The following is a 13,841-nucleotide window of genomic DNA, read 5'->3' on the forward strand; positions in this document are numbered from 1 at the left end:
CACAGTAGGGCTGCGACGACGCTCCTCAAAACTCCAGGCCTACTCTGAGGTGGAGAGGGGGAGGAAAATAGGAGAGGCAAGCAAAGGCTCTAGCCTATGAGGCTCTGAATCCCTCCTATTTATAGAGGTCCCCTGTCAAACCCTAATGGGTCCTCCCCTAATGGGTATTGGATCTGCATCCAATAGGACAAGGGCTCCGTCGGGTATCTCATATCCGAACTTCTACTCATCGCAATGCCTACCATATGTGTGTGACCCTCTAGTTCCAATATCGAGCTGGCTGTGAGTCATACCTGTCAGAACTCCTTCTAACTCAGTGAATTATTATCTCTGTAATAATTCACTTGACTCATCGACTACGGACGTACTAGGCCACTACACCGTAGTCCCCAAACGATATAGGGGAATCCAATCCATTGGACCTATCTATCCTCAGTTACCGTGTACCTATAGTCCCTCATCCATCTAATATCCTTGAGATTGTATATCGAGCATGGTGCTATCAGACCCATACGGTTTCTACTCGAGTCTCGCTCTAATGGATTCTCTCGGAGAACTCTTTCTCTCTCAACCCGAATGACCCTGACTTGGGATTTTTCTGAGCAAGAACACATGGGATATTCCTCTCATGACGCCGAGAGTGGATGATCCTCTATCGACACTCAATAGCCCTCGTAAGGTCGACTACCACTCCCAATGACCAGTTGTACGAGATTTAGGACAGTCAAACCTATAAGTCTGGTATCAAAGAGTGGAGCACTCATACAGGACATCCTTGGTGTCTCAAGTCTAAGGACTAGATATACCACTAGGACTACGGAATCGCTGTTTGACAATAAGGCATCATCAACCATCCAGCATTCCGTAAGCAGATCAATCAATGAACTCATTCTCCAATGAGAACATGTACTATATCCCTAGTGTCCAAACACGAGCAGCTATGAGACTAGCTGCATCCATCATATGGACTGGTATATAGCACACCAGTCTATCCGATTATCACGATGTCCCTCTCGAGTAACCTATGACCGGAATTATTTAGGATATGTGTTTAAAGGTGAATCGATCTCATTATCGTGATCTTATCATGATCCGATTCCCATTGCATAAATCCAAGGACATCACAATATATATATATGCATATATGCAATAGTTATAAAGTGATATACGCCAAAATATAACAAGCAAAAAAGATTCTGTATCATGTCATATGTGCCATCACTGACGTGATTGGCTTGCTACGCACCTATGACTAGCTATCTCCCACTTGATCTAAAGCCAATCACCTATGTGTTTGATCCCCATCAGACCCCTGTGACGCTTAAAGATAATCTGAGACAACGACTTTGTTAGTGGATCTGCAATGTTATCTTCGGATGGAACTCTTTCCACTACTACATCTCCTCGGGTTATGATCTCTTTGATAAGTTGGAACCTCCTAAAAACACTTCTGATGAGACCCGGGTTTCCTTATTTGAGTAATCACCCCATAGTTGTCGCAATATAAGGAAGTCGGATTCTCGCTATCCGGCACGACTCCCAAATTTGTGATGAACTTCTTCACCCAGACTCCCTCCTTTACTGCATCTGATGCAGCAATATACTCTGCCTCTGTGGTCGAGTCAGTAGTAGTATCTTACTTGGAACTCTTCCATCATACTACTCATTCGTTCAAGGTGTACACATACCTTAAATTCGACTTGCTATCATCGACATCAGACTGAAAACTTGAGTCCGTGTAGCCTTCAACCTTAAGGCTATTACCTCCATATACTAGTAAAAGATCCTTAGTCCTTTTCAAGTACTTAAGGATACACTTTACTGCTTTCCAGTGCTCCAAGCCTGGATCCGCCTGATACTTGCTCGTGACACTCAAAGCATGCTCTATATCATGCCTAGTACATAGCATGACATACATGATAGACCCTATTACTGAGGCATAAGGTATCATATCTATGTTCGCCCTTTCTTCTGGAGTCTTTGGGGATATACTCGTAGAAAGCGATATCCCATGTCTCATCGGTATGAGACCTCTCTTGGAATTTTCCATGCCAAACCTTTTGACAATGGTTTCTATGTACTTGGACTGGGACAAGCCAAGCATCCTCTTGGATCTATCTCTATAGATTCTAATCCCCAAGATATAGGATGCTTCCCCTAAGTCCTTCATAGAGAAGTGTCTAGATAACCAAGCCTTTACTGTGGATAGCATTCCTACGTCGTTCCCAATGATCAGGATGTCATCCACATATAACACCAAAAAGGTGATAGCGCTCCTACTTACCTTCCTGTACACACAAGGCTCATCTTCGTTCTTAACGAAGTCATAAGATCTGATTGCCTCATCAAATCTTATATTCCAACTTAGGAAAGCTTGCTTTAGTCCATAAATGGATCTAAGCAACCTACACACCTTATCTAGGCAGTTCTTGGACACGAATCCCTCAGGTTGCATCATATACACCTCCTCCTCGAGGTTCCCATTGAGGAATGCGGTTTTCACATCCATCTACTAGATCTCATAATCATAGTGTGCTGCAATAGCCAATAGAATTCTGATGAATTTTAGCATTGCTATGGGTGAGAAGGTTTCATCGTAGTCAACACCTTGCCTTTGATGATACCCCTTAGCCACTAGTCTTGATTTATAGGTCTCTACCTTTCCATCTACTCCGATCTTTTTCTTAAAGATCCACTTGCAACCGATGGGTACAATACCTTCGGGCGTATCAACTACGTTCCAAACCTTGTTGGAGTTCATAGAATCTGATAGGGGCAAAAATGGCGATGTGACACGCCATGACAGCATCCCCCGAGCGACACTACCCGAGGCTCTCCATACCCTGCAGTAGCTCGGCCTCCCACGCAACCCCAGTGGTAATGTCAGACGCCACCAAAGGTACAGTCCTACCCTACAGACAGCTACGTCAGGTAACATCAAACCTCCTCTATAAATACCCCTGAGTCCTAAGAAAAAGGGGAGGGAACTCACTCAGACACAAAACACTAAGAGGCTCTTCTTCTGCCTCATGCACAATCCCCTCCACATCTTTCTCTAACTTGATCGTCGGAGGGGTCGGGCCGAGCTCCCGGCCCGACCTGTGTGCAGGTGCGAGACGGTGTCGCCTCTTCCCGAAGCTGCGGCGGAGCTGCCTCCCGACCCGAACCGCCGACCCGAACCGCCGACCCGACCTGCCGAACCGACCTCCCAACCCGAACCACCAAGCTCGGCCGCCGGGAGACCCCGAGGGACGCCCCCACGGAGATCACCACCTTCCGGACCCGAACCGAGCCGCGACGGCCCCGAGGCCACGGCTAAAAAAGTTACTTACCGTAACAGAATGGCGCTAGAAGGAGGGCCCGGAAACGACGGTACATTAGCTTTCTCCTTGGTCGCTCCACTACAACCGACCTGCACCACCAGCAGCGACTTCTGGGGCCGGTCAAGGCTCCTCGGCCACGCGCGCGGCTTGGCCCGCGGCCAACCTGACCGCGTCGGCCCCACGCGCGCGACCAGCCCGCGCGTCTCGGCCACTCGGCCCCACGCGCGCGGCCAACCCGCGCGGCCAGCCCGCCCGCGTCCCACGCGCGCGGCCAGCCCGACCGCGCCAAGCGCCTCGACGCCTCGGCCCCACGCGCGCGACCAGCCCGCGCGTCTCGGCCACTCGGCCCCACGCGCGCGGCCAACCCGCGCGCCTCGGGCCCCTCGGTCCCACGCGCGCGGCCAGCCCGACCGCACCGAGCGCCTCGACGCCTCGGCCCCACGCGCGCGACCAGCCCGCGCGTCTCGGCCACTCGGCCCCACGCGCGCGGCCAACCCACGCGCCTCGGGCCCCTCGGTCCCACGCGCGCGGCCAGCCCGACCGCGCCGATCGCCTCGACGCCTCGGTCCCACGCGCGCAGCCAACCCGCGTGCCTCAGTTCCTCGGCTCCTCGGCTACAGCCAAGATCTTTGCGCGGCCTCGGCCCCTCCCGCTATTCTCAGAGCCTACCTCGCCTTCTCCTCTAGACCTCCCTGCTCGGTTTCTCCTTCCTGCGACCAAGCTCTGGTCTCCCTCTTCTCCTCCTCCTCTTCTTATAGAGCGGTTGCACAAGAAGAGGAAAGTACGTTGCAATGATGGCCGGAGGTCAGCTCCAAGTGCTCGGGGCACTCGACCTTGCCAAGACGCGGTGGTATCACTTCACGGCCATCGTCATTGCTGGCATGGGCTTCTTCACCGACGCCTACGATCTCTTCTGCATCTCCCTCATCACGAAGCTCCTTGGCCGCATCTATTCCTTCGACCCCAATCGCCCGGGACGCTCCCGCCCAACGTGTCCGCTGCCATCACCCGCGTGGCCTTCTGTGGTGCCCTCTCTGGCCAGCTCTTCTTCGGGTGGCTCGGCGACAAGCTCGGCTGCAAGAAGGTGTATGGCATGACGCTCATGCTCATGGTCATCTGCTCCATCGCGATCGGCCTCTCCTTCGGTCACACCGCCAAGGGCGTCATGGCCACCCTCTGCCTCTTCCGCTTCTGCCTCGGCTTTGGTATCGGCGGCGATTACCTGCTCTCCGCCACCATCATGTCGGAGTACACCAACAAGAAGACCCGTGGCGCCTTCATCGCAGTCGTTTTCACTACGCAGGGCTTCGGCATCCTCACAGGCGGAATTGTCTCCATCGTCATCTCCGTCGCCTTCAAGGAGCGCTTCGACTATCGGGCCTACAGGGACGACCGCGCCGGCTCCACCGTCCCGGAAGCTGACTACATCTGGTGCACAACTCTCATGCTGGGCGCCCTCCCGGCTGCCTTAACCTACTACTGGCGGATGAAGATGCCAGAGACCGCGCGATACACTGCTCTTGTTGCCAAGAACGCGAAACGGGCGGCACCCGAATGTTGAGGTATTATCCGACAGGCTCAAGCGTGCTCCCCACTTACCTCGGGATCGATCGGCCTCGTGCGCAGCCAGCAAGCAGCCTCACTGTCTCGGCCACTCGGCCACATGCGCGGCCAACACGCTGCCTCGCTGCCTCGGCCACTCGGCCTCGTGCGCAACCAGCACGCAGCCTCGCTGCCTCGGCCACGTGCGCAGCCAGCACGCAGCCTCAGCCCCTCGGCCCTCGGCCACTCGGCCTCATGCGCAGCAAGCAAACTCGCTGCCTCGGCCACTCGGCCTCATGCGCAGCCAGCACACTGCCTTGCTGCCTCGCTGCCTCGGCCACTCGGCCTCATGCGCAGCAAGTAGCACGCTGCCTTGCTGCCTCGCTGCCTCGGCTCTTAGGCCTCATGCGCAGCCTCGGCCCCTCGGCCCTCGGCCACTCGGCCTCATGTGCAGGAAGCAGCCTCGCTGCTGCGGCCACTCGGCCTCGTGCGTAGCCAGCAAGCAGCCTCGGCCACTCGGCCTCATGCGCAGCCAACACGCTGCACGCTGCCTCGGCTCCTCGGCCCCATGCACGGCCAGCCTGCCTGCGCCGAGCTACTCGGCCATATTCACTGCCGAGTCTGTCTCAGGGCGGCTTACCGACCAGGGTCTCGCCCCTCGGTCGCAGCTTGCCTGCGCCGAGCCTACCTCAGCGCGGTCTGCCCGCCTGAGCAGCGCCCGCAGCCTGCCTGCGCCGAACCCACCTCGGCGCGGCCCGACCGCCTGTCGTGTTCCTCGGCCGTGTGGTGCCCGAGGCCACGTCCTCGCGTCCTGCCCGCCTGATCGTGCTACTCGGTCGCATGACCCTCGCGACCACGCCTGCGCGGTCACCCCGCCTGCGTCGTGCTCCTTGGCTCCATGTTCCCGAGACAGACCAGTGCCGCCAGTACGCCCGCGTCGTGCCCCTCGGCTCCATAAACCCTGAGACACGTCTGCACGGCCAGCTTGCCCGCGCTGAACTCCACGGCCCTATCCACCTGGTCCACGCCCCTCGGCCGCGGCTTGCCTGCGCCGAACGCCTCGGCTCCATGCTTGCCGAGCCCACCACCTCGGTCGCAGCCTGCCTGCACCGAGCACCTCGGCAACTCTCTGCCGAAATCCCACCTCAGGGCGGCCTGCCCGCCTGAGCGGTGTCCCTCGGTCGCAACCTGCCTGCACCGAGCACCTCGGCCAATCACTGTCGAGATCTACCTCGGCGCGGCCTGCCCCCCTAAGCGGTGTATCTCGGTCGCAACTTGCCTGCACCGAGCACCTCGGCAACTCTCTGCCGAAATCCCACCTCAGCGCGGCCTGCCCGCTTGAGCGGTGTCCCTCGGTCGCAGCCTGCCTGAGCGGTGTCCTCGCGGTCTGCCCGCCTACGTCGTGCTCCTCGGTCGCGTAATGCCCGAGACCACACCTGCGCCGCCAGCCGCCTGCGTCGTGCTCCTTGGCTCCATGTTCCCGAGACAGACCCTTGCCGCCAGTACGCCCGCGTCGTGCCCCTCGGCTCCATAAACCCCGAGACACGTATGCACGGCCAGCCTGCCCGCGCCGAACTCCACGGCCCTATCCACCTGGTACACGCCCCTCGGGTGCGGCTTGCCTGCGCCGAACGCCTCGGCTCCCTGCTTGCCGAGCCCACCACCTCGGTCGCAGCCTGCATGCACCGAGCACCTCGGCCAATCACTGCCGAGATCTACCTCGGCGCGGCCTGTCCGCCTCTATCGTGTACCTCGGCCGCAATGTGCCCGAGTCCACGTCCTTGCGTCCTGCCCGCCTACGTCGTGCTCCTCGGTCGCGTAATGCCCGAGACCACACCTGCGCTGCCAGCCGCCTGCGTCGTGCTCCTTGGCTCCATGTTCCCGAGACAGACCAGTGCCGCCAGTACGCCCGCGTCGTGCCCCTCGGCTCCATAAACCCCGAGACACGTCTGCACGGCCAGCTTGCCCGCGCCGAACTCCTCGGCCATATCCACTACCTCGCCCACCTGGTTTACATCTCTCGGTCGCAGCCTGCCTGCGCTGTAACATCCCCCATTTTTGAAAATTTAGTAAAATATTTGTTTGTAAAAATAAGGATTATTTAATAATTATTTTATATTAAATAATATTATATTAAAGTTTATGGCTAAGGACCTAAGAGTAAATATTAAAATTTTGATATGATTTATAGAATATTCAGAATTGAGTAAATAAAAATAAAATAAAATAAAAATTAGTGGACATGTGTCACTAGCTAGCCTAATGGTGCCACTTATCTTTGCTCTAAAGATGACACCTAGCCCCTTTCATGCATGCATGACACCTTGCAACTTTTGCATTAGCCAAAACCCAAATAATTAGATGAAAAGTTAAAGAAAATAAACCTGAAGAGTTGCAGCCAACGTGAGTTTGAGAAGAGAAGGGAAGAAGAAGAAGAAGAAGAGGAATTGAAGAAGAAGATTTGATTGAGGTTTTGCATCAACTCCCCCCATTTGGGAATCAAATTTGTTTAAGGCAAGTGTTCTAACCTCTTCCTACAGAATTCCTAATCTCTGTTTTCCTTTTAATTCTTCATAATGCAAAAGATTTCAGCTTAGTACCAAACCGTTCTTTCCTTTTGATACAAAGCCATGAATCTGAAATTTTTCGGTAATCTGACTTCTGTACATTGTTTTCGATCTAACTTTTAGCACTAAACTCTGAATTAGGTAAAACCTATTCCATTTGAAAGTAGACTCAAATATCTTTATTTTGACACTAAGATTGAATGATTTGGAGTTTAAATGCCTACTAAAACTTCTGTCTAAATTAACCCTACAGATTCTGCAAAACAGGGACTGAAATTTCTGACCTCTTGTTGCTTAACTACTTATAACTTTCTGCTATGAACTCAGATTCATACAAAGTATGATTTATTCGAAGATAGACTCAAAATGCTTTCTGTATATACCTGATTTGAAATTTTTGGATTAGAATTGCTAACTGAAACATCTGCTTTCATCGACCCTATGGATTCAGTAAAACAGAGCTAATATTTTCTGACCTTTCGCTACGAAATTATCTGTAACTCCCTGTTGTAAATTCCAATTCTTGTCAAACTTAATTTTCCTAAAATTAGATTGATAAAGCTTTCTAATGACACATATTTTACATAAATTGGAGCATAATTGGTTATCGAAATAGTTCATACAATGTCCCTATCAAATTCTGCCAGAATCGAGCTTTGGTCGATTTCGGCTCTCCTTGTTTCTTCTCTTTGGAAATCGATTTCGGCAAACACTCTTCAGTTAAGCTTTACATTATTACCTTAAATTCCTGTATACTTTTGTCCTTTATTTATTTGTCTGCAGCTATCATCTAAAGTTCATGTTTTCAGCGTAATGATTCGGCACATGCATCCCATTGTTCCGCATTTGCTTTCGATATGTGCCTCTTCCAGTTTCATTTCTTTGGATATTGAATTCATCTAACTTTCTTATTTCAATTGAGCCATATGTGATTTCTTGAAATCCTTGTACACTCCTGCTTTTGTTTCCTTTTAAATCTGAATACATTTGTGAAAGATTCTGTTTGTATCGTATTGACTCGAAAGGCATATGTACATTTCGTTGTTCCGCATGTGCTTCTGATATATGTCAATGTTATTGTTCGTACTACCTTTTTGTACTCTGGTGTCTTGTGGGATATTGTGAACCTTTGCCAGAAATGGTAAAGGGAGTTATGCTTAGAGCCCGCGATTGCTCTGCCGGCCCCATTGACTTCACTCAGACGTGGGTGGATGGAGCTCCCAGACGTGGGAGACTTATGCGTGGTCATCCAGAAATGGATGGACCATATTATGTTATGATCCCACTTCACCTTCTATCTGTTTGATATAAAATTCAGAGCCGACCTAGCACTTGGGCAGGGTGAGAGGGCTCGAGTAGGAAAGGGCTACCCGTGGATGGAGTCGAGAACTCATCACGGCGTGGAGCCACCACTGAGTTAATCCTCACATGCAGTATGCTAGAGTACGACGTCTGAGCTTCTATTTCGTATTTGTTCTTTGATATATTCTAAAATGCTTCTTATGCTTCCGAAATATTTCCATATGCCATTGATATGTTCTGAAGCATTTCATTCACCATTGATATGTTCCGAATATTTTCATATGCCATTGATATCTAAAATGCTCTTTACGTCCTTGTTATGCCTTGAAATTACCATATGTCATCGATATGCTCCTTATGCCAATGATATGCTCCAATTTCCTTTCTCCTATTGTTATGTCTAATGCCTGTTTTTGAACGAGGTAAACCTTTGTGATTTTATATCAAAAGAGATGACTTCAAATGAACACTTGTATTTCTAGTTTTGTATCTTGATACTAAGCTTGCTTGAACTTCTCCTATCGCCATGGATATGTTAGACGCTTGCTGAGCTCTTTATGCTCACCCCGTTGCTATATAAATTTTTCAGGGTAGCTTGTCACGCACTGAAAAGCTAGAATTGGGTTAAAGCAGTGAAAGGCTAGAAGATTTTTGAGCTAATCTTTGTTGGATGATGGTTTTTGTTGTATAGTAAACTTTACTTCTGATGTATCGTTAAGAATCTGTTGATACTTATGTGTTGTAAAATGTCAAAGGACCGCTCATGTGTATGGAATGATAAGTTTAAGATGTGTAAGGATAAGAACTCATGGTAAATAATTATCTTTTTGTGATTGTATATACTTCTATGATTATGGATTTGTGGTGTGGTTGATGTTTAGTTGAGTTGTCTTTGGATTTTGTGAATCTCTGAGTGAAGTGGATTATGATTATGTAATGTACAGGTTTATGAATTGTGAATAGAGATTTTTGAATGATTCTTAGTATCCTCAAATTGTTAGATTGGATCCTGGATTGAATTGATTGATGAATTATAATATTATTGATTTTTAGACAGGGTCACACTTCCTGAATGTGATAATTCAGGGGGGGCGTGACAGAGTGGTATCAGAGCATGATTTGAGGATTTCTAAGAATTTTGATATGCTAGATGTGTAATAAATTTTGAGGTTTAGTGATTTCTATTTAGAGATTGATCAAAAGTTTTCTTTTGTTATTTTTAGGAAGCAAGGATGACGAGGTCATCTGGTACTCCTGTTGCATCTACTTCTGATCAATTGAGTGGAATTATGAAAACTCTAGAGTCGATTACACAAGTAATGCAATAACAAGTCCGACAAGGAAGAAATGATGAAGTTGGGAATTCAAACTAGACTGGGTTGGGAATTGAACAGTTTGAGAAGCTTAGTCCTCCCAGTTTTAGTGGTGAGCCTGATCCAATGGTAGCAGAACAATGGATGATGCGGATGGAGAAAATATTTGATGTTTTAAATTGCCCAGATGATAAGAAGGTTTCTCTTGCTACCTTCATGCTAGAAGGAGAGGCTGAGCACTGGTGGCGAACCATGAAGAGGATTTCTGAAGCTCGACAAGAGCCAATCACTTGGAAGGTATTTACAGAAAAGTTCAATGATAAATATTTTCCGGATTGTATCAGAGAGCAGAAAGAATTGGAGTTCCTGAATCTCATCCAGGGAAATTTGACAGTAGCCAAATATGAGTCTAAATTCACCGAGCTCTCTAGATTTGCCACACATATGATTGATGATGAATATAGGAAAGCAAGAAGACTTGAAAGAGGATTAAGGCCGGAAATAAGAAGCCGGATATCAGCTTTGAAACTCCAAGTATACACTGATGTAGTAGAAAGAGCTTTCATACTTGAAAAAGACTTGGCGGAGATCCAAGAAATCAGGGACAAGAATAGCAAGGATAAGTTTGTTGGTAAAAGTAAGAGAGGAAATGAAGCAGAAAGAAGTAACGAGAAGGTAAAGGTACCTAGATTTGAGAAAGGAACTCTATCGCAAAGAACTCTATCGTGTACAAAATGTGGACGTAATCATGAAACAAGTGAGTGTTTTTGGGTGACTGGAGCCTGTTTTGCCTGTGGAAAGTTAGATCATAAAGTCAGAGACTGCCCACTAAACAAGAAGAAAGAGCCACTACTCCCTAAGCCTACAGCCCATGCTAGAGTATATGCTATCACAGAACAAGATTCCAGAGCCTCTAAATCAGTGGTTGAAGGTATTCTACATGTTTCTAATAGAAATGCAAAAGTTTTGTTTGATCCTGGCTCCAACTTGTCTTTTGTTTCACAATATTTTGCTTGTCACTTGGGCATTCAACCTAAACCACTAGATTATTTGCTACACGTAACTACTATTGTTGGGGATTCCTTGACAACAAATCTGGTTTATCCTCATCTTTTCGCCGAAAGAGATATGACAAATTTAGAGGACTAAATTTTATTCTAAGGAGGGGAGAGTGTAACATCCCCCATTTTTGAAAATTTAGTAAAATATTTGTTTGTAAAAATAAGGATTATTTAATAATTATTTTATATTAAATAATATTATATTAAAGTTTATGGCTAAGGACCTAAGAGTAAATATTAAAATTTTGATATGATTTATAGAATATTCAGAATTGAGTAAATAAAAATAAAATAAAATAAAAATTAGTGGACATGTGTCACTAGCTAGCCTAATGGTGCCACTTATCTTTGCTCTAAAGATGACACCTAGCCCCTTTCATGCATGCATGACACCTTGCAACTTTTGCATTAGCCAAAACCCAAATAATTAGATGAAAAGTTAAAGAAAATAAACCTGAAGAGTTGCAGCCAACGTGAGTTTGAGAAGAGAAGGGAAGAAGAAGAAGAAGAAGAGGAATTGAAGAAGAAGATTTGATTGAGGTTTTGCATCAACTCCCCCCATTTGGGAATCAAATTTGTTTAAGGCAAGTGTTCTAACCTCTTCCTACAGAATTCCTAATCTCTGTTTTCCTTTTAATTCTTCATAATGCAAAAGATTTCAGCTTAGTACCAAACCGTTCTTTCCTTTTGATACAAAGCCATAAATCTGAAATTTTTCGGTAATCTGACTTCTGTACATTGTTTTCGATCTAACTTTTAGCACTAAACTCTGAATTAGGTAAAACCTATTCCATTTGAAAGTAGACTCAAATATCTTTATTTTGACACTAAGATTGAATGATTTGGAGTTTAAATGCCTACTAAAACTTCTGTCTAAATTAACCCTACAGATTCTGCAAAACAGGGACTGAAATTTCTGACCTCTTGTTGCTTAACTACTTATAACTTTCTGCTATGAACTCAGATTCATACAAAGTATGATTTATTCGAAGATAGACTCAAAATTCTTTCTGTATATACCTGATTTGAAATTTTTGGATTAGAATTGCTAACTGAAACATCTGCTTTCATCGACCCTATGGATTCAGTAAAACAGAGCTAATATTTTCTGACCTTTCGCTACGAAATTATCTGTAACTCCCTGTTGTAAATTCCAATTCTTGTCAAACTTAATTTTCCTAAAATTAGATTGATAAAGCTTTCTAATGACACATATTTTACATAAATTGGAGCATAATTGGTTATCGAAATAGTTCATACAATGTCCCTATCAAATTCTGCCAGAATCGAGCTTTGGTCGATTTCGGCTCTCCTTGTTTCTTCTCTTTGGAAATCGATTTCGGCAAACACTCTTCAGTTAAGCTTTACATTATTACCTTAAATTCCTGTATACTTTTGTCCTTTATTTATTTGTCTGCAGCTATCATCTAAAGTTCATGTTTTCAGCGTAATGATTCGGCACATGCATCCCATTGTTCCGCATTTGCTTTCGATATGTGCCTCTTCCAGTTTCATTTCTTTGGATATTGAATTCATCTAACTTTCTTATTTCAATTGAGCCATATGTGATTTCTTGAAATCCTTGTACACTCCTGCTTTTGTTTCCTTTTAAATCTGAATACATTTGTGAAAGATTCTGTTTGTATCGTATTGACTCGAAAGGCATATGTACATTTCATTGTTCCGCATGTGCTTCTGATATATGTCAATGTTATTGTTCGTACTACCTTTTTGTACTCTGGTGTCTTGTGGGATATTGTGAACCTTTGCCAGAAATGGTAAAGGGAGTTATGCTTAGAGCCCGTGATTGCTCTGCCGGCCCCATTGACTTCACTCAGACGTGGGTGGATGGAGCTCCCAGACGTGGGAGACTTATGCGTGGTCATCCAGAAATGGATGGACCATATTATGTTATGATCCCACTTCACCTTCTATCTGTTTGATATAAAATTCAGAGCCGACCTAGCACTTGGGCAGGGTGAGAGGGCTCGAGTAGGAAAGGGCTACCCGTGGATGGAGTCGAGAACTCATCACGGCGTGGAGCCACCACTGAGTTAATCCTCACATGCAGTATGCTAGAGTACGACGTCTGAGCTTCTATTTCGTATTTGTTCTTTGATATATTCTAAAATGCTTCTTATGCTTCCGAAATATTTCCATATGCCATTGATATGTTCTGAAGCATTTCATTCACCATTGATATGTTCCGAATATTTTCATATGCCATTGATATCTAAAATGCTCTTTACGTCCTTGTTATGCCTTGAAATTACCATATGTCATCGATATGCTCCTTATGCCAATGATATGCTCCAATTTCCTTTCTCCTATTGTTATGTCTAATGCCTGTTTTTGAACGAGGTAAACCTTTGTGATTTTATATCAAAAGAGATGACTTCAAATGAACACTTGTATTTCTAGTTTTGTATCTTGATACTAAGCTTGCTTGAACTTCTCCTATCGCCATGGATATGTTAGACGCTTGCTGAGCTCTTTATGCTCACCCCGTTGCTATATAAATTTTTCAGGGTAGCTTGTCACGCACTGAAAAGCTAGAATTGGGTTAAAGCAGTGAAAGGCTAGAAGATTTTTGAGCTAATCTTTGTTGGATGATGGTTTTTGTTGTATAGTAAACTTTACTTCTGATGTATCGTTAAGAATCTGTTGATACTTATGTGTTGTAAAATGTCAAAGGACCGCTCATGTGTATGGAATGATAAGTTTAAGATGTGT

At 46.7% G+C, this 13,841-nt stretch overlaps 1 pseudogene; it reads left to right on the top strand.

The window, feature by feature from the left end:
* Positions 1–4,116: 4,116 nt before the first annotated feature.
* LOC135638584 (probable inorganic phosphate transporter 1-4) lies at positions 4,117–4,884 on the top strand (annotated as a pseudogene).
* The last annotated feature ends 8,957 nt before the right edge of the window (positions 4,885–13,841 follow it).

This window comes from Musa acuminata, chromosome BXJ1-3 (genome assembly GCF_036884655.1).
Source record: "Musa acuminata AAA Group cultivar baxijiao chromosome BXJ1-3, Cavendish_Baxijiao_AAA, whole genome shotgun sequence".
Taxonomy (NCBI): domain Eukaryota; kingdom Viridiplantae; phylum Streptophyta; class Magnoliopsida; order Zingiberales; family Musaceae; genus Musa; species Musa acuminata.